Source organism: Protopterus annectens, chromosome 2.part0 (assembly GCF_019279795.1).
Source record: "Protopterus annectens isolate FY-2018-M chromosome 2.part0, PAN1.0, whole genome shotgun sequence".
Taxonomy (NCBI): domain Eukaryota; kingdom Metazoa; phylum Chordata; order Ceratodontiformes; family Protopteridae; genus Protopterus; species Protopterus annectens.
In genome coordinates this window covers 1158953202-1158960917 of record NC_056728.1, presented here as the reverse complement: position 1 = coordinate 1158960917, position 7716 = coordinate 1158953202, and the positions used below count along the sequence as shown (strand labels likewise).

Genomic DNA, 7716 nt, shown 5'->3' with positions numbered 1-7716 from the left:
TAAACTGAAGGAAAGGGGAAACAAAAGAACATGAAAATAGGTATATAAGGTACTGAGAACGTGAGCATAATGGAATAAATCTAGAGAAGAAAAACAGGTGACAAAGATGGGGGCATCACTTTCTGCCTGAATGCATGAGGTTTAGGCAAGGCAGAGAAGTGGACAGATGGAATAATCGCGGACTTAGACTAGAGATGCCTTCAAGTGTGCCAGGGACAGGCAGTGGGCTAGGATAAAAAGTGTAAGCAGAGCAGCTACATGATGCTAACTGCATGAAAAAGAGCAATACAGACAGCTTGTCTGCACCATTTACATAACACAGGGCCTTAAATGCTGTGGTCTGCAAATTTGCATTAGGAAAAATCCATCCACAGCTTTCTTTACACATAAACTCTCAACATCACAAAAACACAATTAACCAGTCATTATTTACACTTTCTGTCATATCTGGCTATGGGTCTGCTCCTAAATAAAGTTTTAATCTGATATTCTGGAAGATTCTGCGCTAGGTCTTTTAAGAGTAAGTTCTTTGTTGTGATTTTTATCACTCCAGCCTTTGCTCCTCAAATTCTTGTGTGGCTTGTCTGCACCTGTAAGCAACTCCAATAATGTATGTTGCACTTTTTCAAGACTGTAGCTGATATGGTACCAACAAAAAAGCCCTTAGCTCTAGCATTAGGCAAAGAAGGGATATTCTTTATCATCTGACATCTTTGGAGACATCAGTATTGGAAATGATTCAGAGAACTGCATCAAATTTACTCCTGGAATAGTGTCTACGCCCCTGGTGGGCAGAGGCAGTTTGTAAATAGTCATCTAAAAACCCAATTAGATGCACCTAGGAAATGTATACTGTCATTTACAAATGTGAAAATATGGTTAGGCTTAAAAGGGCCTCACCTATAACAATAATTCCATCATTCAAGAACCTTTTAAGTGAAAATAAATAAAAGCAGCATTATACAACAAGCAAAAAGGTGAGTAACCACTAGCGCAATGCATAGTATTCCTAAAACACTAGTCAGTTCTGTCAGGAATGAACATCTAGCACAATTAATTAAACCAATGCAGCAACCATGCCACTTAGTAACTTATGGAAGTTGTGCAGTAATGCAAGCAGAGTTGAAGTATGCCATTTATAATGGCATCCTGCTAACTGTGACACTGCAATATAGATGGTTTCACTGTGCCAGACAGTATCAGCCAAGAATTAGCATATTGACCTATGCTCCTTATATTTTAATTTCAAAAATGTATTGAGTATGTGCTTGCATATGTGTCTGTGCATGTGTCTACCCATATTTTACATTATATATGCTAACAGACATCCAAACTGATATACAGGGTCTGAGCTTGAAGTTAAGAGCTTATACACCAAGGGTGTGTGTATACATCTCCACAAAATCTGTATGTTAAAAAAAAGATTGTTACTTATTGTGCACTTACATGGTGGTACAAAATATTTATCTCCACAAGGGGATTGTGCGATGTATATGCCGCCCCCGGCAGCAGACACCTACACTACAGCCTCAGAGAACTCTGAGACACATGAGACAACAGTAGATAGCTATAACTGACATCCTGCAGGAAGGCAAACTGATTTTTTTTTTTCATTCTGCTGCCATAACCTGGTCACATAAAACCAAGTACAGTAAACTGGATATTTACATCCACAAATATCATGCAAGCAACTATCATTCTGCCAAAACTAGCATGCAGTCATAGCCACATGGCAAATCTGAGATGGACAGAAGACCACCAACCCTCACAACAAAGAATAAACCCCTCAGACTTACCCTTCCTGGCTCTCTGATTACTCAAGACACACTCAAACCTGAATCACAAGCAGTGCAAACAGATTCACTACCTCTGCACCAACAACATCTGAAAATTAGTATACAGGATTAAAAAGTGGTAACAAGCTGTCTTGTGGTCCAGGGTTTGATTCCCACAGTCTCCATTGTCTAATTTTGTCACTCGAGCAAATCATTTAAACCAGATATTGGTCTTAGACTAAACCCAAAAAAAGGAGTATGAGATCAGTGCTCTGTCTCGGTTAACAAAAACAAACAAGCTAAAATAAATTTCAGTAATACATGCATCATAAGCGTTACCAATCCCTCCTAGATAAAGTTGGTTTGTTTTCCAATAGCGCCACATCAAATACAAGTAGAAGTGACTGTGCTATTGGAACTTCTGATGCTTCTCATGGTTGCCCATGTCATTTCATTCATTAATGTGGGGTCAGGCAGTCATAAAATTAACTGAATTGTACTTACTTGGCCGAGGATATTGGCAAGATATGTGAGTGAATGGTTTCGTATATCTACACTATATCAAAGACAGCATATAACATCTAAAAGATTTACATCATCAAGAATTGTAGACAAAGCCAAAAATAGTGTGGGAGGGCAGAAACCCAAATTCAGGGACAATTTTTTAATTACTTTTTTTTTAAACCTAACCTGTTGACCAAGTAAGCCCGGCAACAAATTGTTTGATTACATGACTGTTCAGCATGACACTGTAGGCGAGTGAAGGTGGAGAGAAGCAAATCATGTATGGTGAGCACAGGAAGCAGCTCAGAGATTTAGTCTTCTGCACTATCTGATGCTTTTAAAAGTCAAGAACAATAGGTTTTGCATGAACATGAATTTCTTGAACAATATGAAACTCTAAGTCTAATGACTAGCATTCCTGTCTGTAATCCTTGGTGCTTTACCACAGAATCGACAATTTTAAAAGGGACAGGACAAAAATTGTGAGGTAAAATCATACTTCTCAATTGTCCAGATTTTTGCAGAATATCCAGATTTTTGCCTTCTGTTTTTGGTCTGTCCTCATAAATTTCTGGCAAATCGCTGCGGATTGAAATCACTAAATAATGACAAGATATTTCAGTTTTAGACTTCACATCATTCAGAAAATGCATGTAAATGCAAAACCTATTACTCTTGCAACTTTTTAAGTTTATAAAAGCAATATTTGAAATCTGTCCTCATTTTTGGGCCTTTGTCCCCTTATTATTATACTTTGTCCAGATTTCTTTGTCTATGAGATTGAGAGGTATGGATAAAATTAGGGACAGTTGAGACGTATGCTCCCATTACCTACTTGAACATGCATAAATAAAAACAAGAAAAAGAAAACACCAAACAAATTAAGAACTAAGCCCCTGAGCTCTGGCTGCCCTATCAAAATGTTAAGTGATTTCAAAGCAATCCTGTCAAATGTCCCTGATTTTCCCTCATATTTTTGCCCTGTCCCCCATAAAATTAAATTTCTGAGGAATACGGTCAGTCAGTAGTGCCAGACATTACAGTTTAATACCATTTACTGCTCTGAAAATGCACACTGCAAAATGTTATTATCTTAAGTGTATTAGATAAGTATTTAGTGCCCCTCCCCCAATTATTTTAACATTTTCAAGAACTCTTGAGGAAATAAGTTGATAAGTATGGTTATAATGTTAATAGCTATTGGATGTGTTATGCATTTTACATACATTTTTGTAAAGAAAGATAGGGGCAGGGTCTAAAAAAGCCTGTGGCTTCTGCAAAGCTAACAAGCTGGTAGGTAAAACACAGTAATCGTAGCCAGTAGATCTAATATTTTAACACAGCTATCATGCATAACACACAGGGCCAGTGTTAGCATTTTGGAGGCCCCCAGCAAGTGTCAAGTTGGGGGCCCCCTGGAAACTTCCAGTCAAATTATCACCCTATTACTGCCACCCCTTTTAAACAACCTATTAGTTCATGCTGCAGAGTTTTACGAGCAGTACGCATAGACTGAACTGTAGCTACAGTGCTGTTTCATTATGACAGGACTGTGTACAACACGGTGTTGGGCCATTTCACAAAGAGACATTCACAGTGACTGACATTTGGTTACAACAATGATACATTATAACAACTCTGCACACAGGACTGGAATAATGTTTCACTTATTTACTAACTGCATTGATTTTTAGTGCTACCCAGAACAGTTATGTACATGCCTGTCATTACTGAGTGTACATGTTTACACATACAAAATCAATGATACTTTTTGCAAGCATGTTTTTGCCTACATGTGCATAAACACACACACACACACACACACACACACACACACACACATACACACACAAACCAATTTGTCTTCAGGGAAACTGTAGAAATTCCATTTCACCTGCTGTATGTTTTTGAGGTGCTGTAACTAACCTGAGCACATGAATAGATGCATACACAGACAGGGAGGTCATGCATACTCTACATAGTTAAAAGCTACAGCCAAGAACTCAACCACAGCAAAGCACTGTGAAATGGCAGTGCTACTCACTGCACCACCACGGCAAAGAACAGCTGCTTTCATACACACCCTCTTTCTGCCAAACTACCAAAGATAAACTACCTATCATGTGTAATATCTATGTTTGCAATGGTAAGTGAAAGAAAACATGGCCAAAGTATTACTGTTACATGCACTGCAACCACATTACCCCTAAAACACACATACACACACATACACACACACACACACACACACACACACACACACACACACACACACACACACACACAGACACACAAAAGATTAATCGCAATGCTGTTGATGTTTGTGCTAGAAAGTGAAATAAATTACTTCCAGCTTGTTACTCTCATACTACAACACAACACACACATGCACATACATGCAAAAGTCACAGTGACACTAGTTTTACACTGATTTTAGTAAATAGCAATACATTTTTCAACACTGGTACTGTCACAGCCAGATCATTGACTGTTTAGCAGTCATCAAACAGCAGCAGGAGAAAGTCACTTTTATTTACCTCAATGAAGAGTAATATATACCTGCCACTGCCCCTAATTTCAAGGAATCTCCCTGATTTTGCCTCATAATGTTGTTCTGTCCCTCATAAAAAGTCTGATTTGCTGGTAAATCATACTTTGCACTGTCTAGAAAATGCATGTTGATACAAAAGGTGTTACTCTATTAACTTTGTAAGTGAATTAGAGTAATATTTAAAAAGTTTTCCTGGTTTTGAGCCTTTATTCTGCTATTATTTTTGGCTTTGCCCAGAATTCTTGAACAAAGACATTAAGAGTTATATTATATGGTGTTTTGTCACCATTTATAAAACTTCCCAAAAGAGAAGATCATGCCTGAAAATCAGGGGTATCATTTCTTTTTAAAATCCAAGATAAGCACTGAGATTGGTCACTCTGAGTTGCTACCTCTAATGTTTACCTTGCTCATGTCCATTCACTGATTATCAGCCTTATCGTAACAGGATCATATCAGAACCCTTTTTTTGTGATCGTAAATTAATATTTTTTTCCTCCTTATTTTCCCCCAACAATCAGCAGCTTTTCTGGGGCCTTTACACAGTCAATGATAATTGAGGGGCCCCTTGCAGTCACAGGGTACTGCAAGTGCCTAAAGCTGGCCATGATTGAAGTTTTAGAGGAGAGAATGCCTACCACTAATATATTTAATGAAACTGTGACATCTACAATTTGACAAAACACTGTTGCTACATCCAAGATATATTTGAATTGTAAAGGAGACATAAATAAAATTATTATTACTTATCTGGTTTACTAAGTACACAAGATTCATGTACTAGCTTTTGTTAATTTGACAAAAGTGAAAAAAATATCAAAATAAAATTACTTGCTGTGACTGGGGGAACAGGGGGCCCCAGCACATCAGTTATTTGCAATACAAACATTTAGTAAGACTCCAAACTATATTTTAAAAATGATAACTTATTTTGAAATTACACTGTTGGCACACATCTTAAAGACTGATAGTTAGGAAAAACTTTCCAAGATGGACCAGTCTGACTTTGATGAAGATCCCATACTGCCTTTTTACTATAAGTGGTAACTTGAAAAACTACATAGTAACAGGTGCCTAACAGAGTGAATTCCTAATCTGAAACTTTTGGATGGGCCACACTTTGATGTACACCCCAACTAGCATAATAAAAATGTTATTTTCTGTAGGAGTGACACGGTTGACACGTGTCTAACAGCGCGGGACCCACCTGGAAATCTCCAGAAGGGCTAGTCGGAATTTGACACAAACAGCAATAAAAAGGGAAGAAAAGTAAATAGTGCGTTTGTCAAACAAATGAATGCACTCTTCTATGAATATCGAGGATATAAAACAGGTAAATGTTAAAGGAAGTGAGCGGAGGTACTTGAAAAATATATTTTAACATCCATGAAAGAAACGGTTATGCAACAAAACAACCCATACATCTCAACTGTCCCTGAATTTTACTCAGATTTTATCTCTGTCCTTATTAATCCTTCATAAAGCGCTTGACTTTCACAGAAAATGTGGTGTGTTACTCTTAATAAATAGTGTTAATAATCTGAGTTATCGGCTTCCTTTACTTGAAAAACTCACATTGGCTTGTTTTGCCAATGTTTCAAGTTAATTCTATTAATATTTTAGAAGTCTCCCTGATTATTTCTGGATTACTCCCTGATTAAGTTGAGAGCTACGAAACGGACAACTTCGTTCACTTCTCGTTTAGCAAATACCCTTGTATCTTACGTAAAATAAGCAAATAAACACGGCACACATAAAAAACAGTCGGCAATTATGTTATTACTTTTTTAATTATACGCCCAATACTGTGCCACTTTACTTTTAAGCATTTTAATAATCAGAGGTGCTAAAACAAAACCGCTGTGAAACGCTAGGCTAGATAACCGCAAAAGAAAAATTACATAGCCGCTTAGAACTAATGCTACTTAATAATACTATTGTATAAAAACAATAAGTATAAACGAGTAAACAAAAAGTCATTAAATTCTAACATTCATTTAATTTCACGTTTTTGTCAGTTGGCGTGTTATTATATACTTTACATACTGCAGTTTTACTTAAAATATTCTCTTACAAAAATAACAAGAAAGTATCAGTTATATTCAGAAAGTCGACTCTTACCTTGTTAAGTGTAGAACCTAATCAGGGAAGTAAAACAGCACTTGTGAGGGCAAAGAACAGCCGCCCTAGTGTGACAAGTTACATAAGCCCTTAGCACTGCCTTTGAAAGTGTCAATAACAGTTTTCTTCAGCGTCAAGTCGTGTACCAGGTGTGTTTGGGAGTACTGGTGGGATTGTCACATTTCACCCTCATTTAAGGCTGGAACATCACATAAGTTTTACATCTTAATTTAGTCTCCTTACTTGAATAAGATACATTTTATGATATTTCGCGGTTAGGACACCAGTTTATGTGGAGTTTTGTGCTTTGAGCTTTACCTGCTCCGTGTACTGCCAGTGAGAGAAAATAGAGAGAGAAAGAGAGAGAGAGAGAGAGAGAGAGAGCAGATCTACGTTTTCCGCAAATGTGAACGTTGTAACATCGTTATTTAGGGTTACCATCTGTCCCACTTTGTGAGGGACAGTCCCTCTTTGGGCAGTTGTGTCCTGCATAAAAATTGAAAAAATGGCAAACGTCCTGAGATAGTAGGACAAACATATTTCCTATATTTAATGTAATAGTTGCATAAAACAGTTATTCTCTTTCTGAAACACCTAAATGTTATAAGAAACAGAATAAGCAACTAAAATGCTACAAGAATAAGTGTTTATTTAGGCAAAAAAGTGAAATGCTGTCCTTTGTACTGGCCGTGGGTATGTTTTGCCTTGCAAAATCTGATGTTTGTACAAAAAACGTCCTACTTTGGGCATTTGAAAAGGTGGAAA

At 37.2% G+C, this 7716-nt stretch overlaps 1 protein-coding gene across 2 annotated transcripts in view; it reads right to left on the bottom strand.

Annotated features, from left to right (window-relative positions):
* ABCG2 (ATP binding cassette subfamily G member 2 (Junior blood group)) overlaps positions 1-7317 on the bottom strand; it is an 897562-nt gene extending 890245 nt beyond the window's left edge. The window contains exons 1-2 of one of the 2 annotated variants that reach the window (XM_044061359.1): positions 6952-7317; positions 2779-2877 (exon numbers count right to left, since the gene is read on the bottom strand). The gene's annotated coding sequence lies outside the window, so the exon portion shown is untranslated. The remainder of the gene's footprint in view (positions 1-2778; positions 2878-6951) is intronic. The other variant, XM_044061358.1, reaches the window with a different exon arrangement.
* Between the last annotated feature and the right edge of the window lie 399 nt (positions 7318-7716).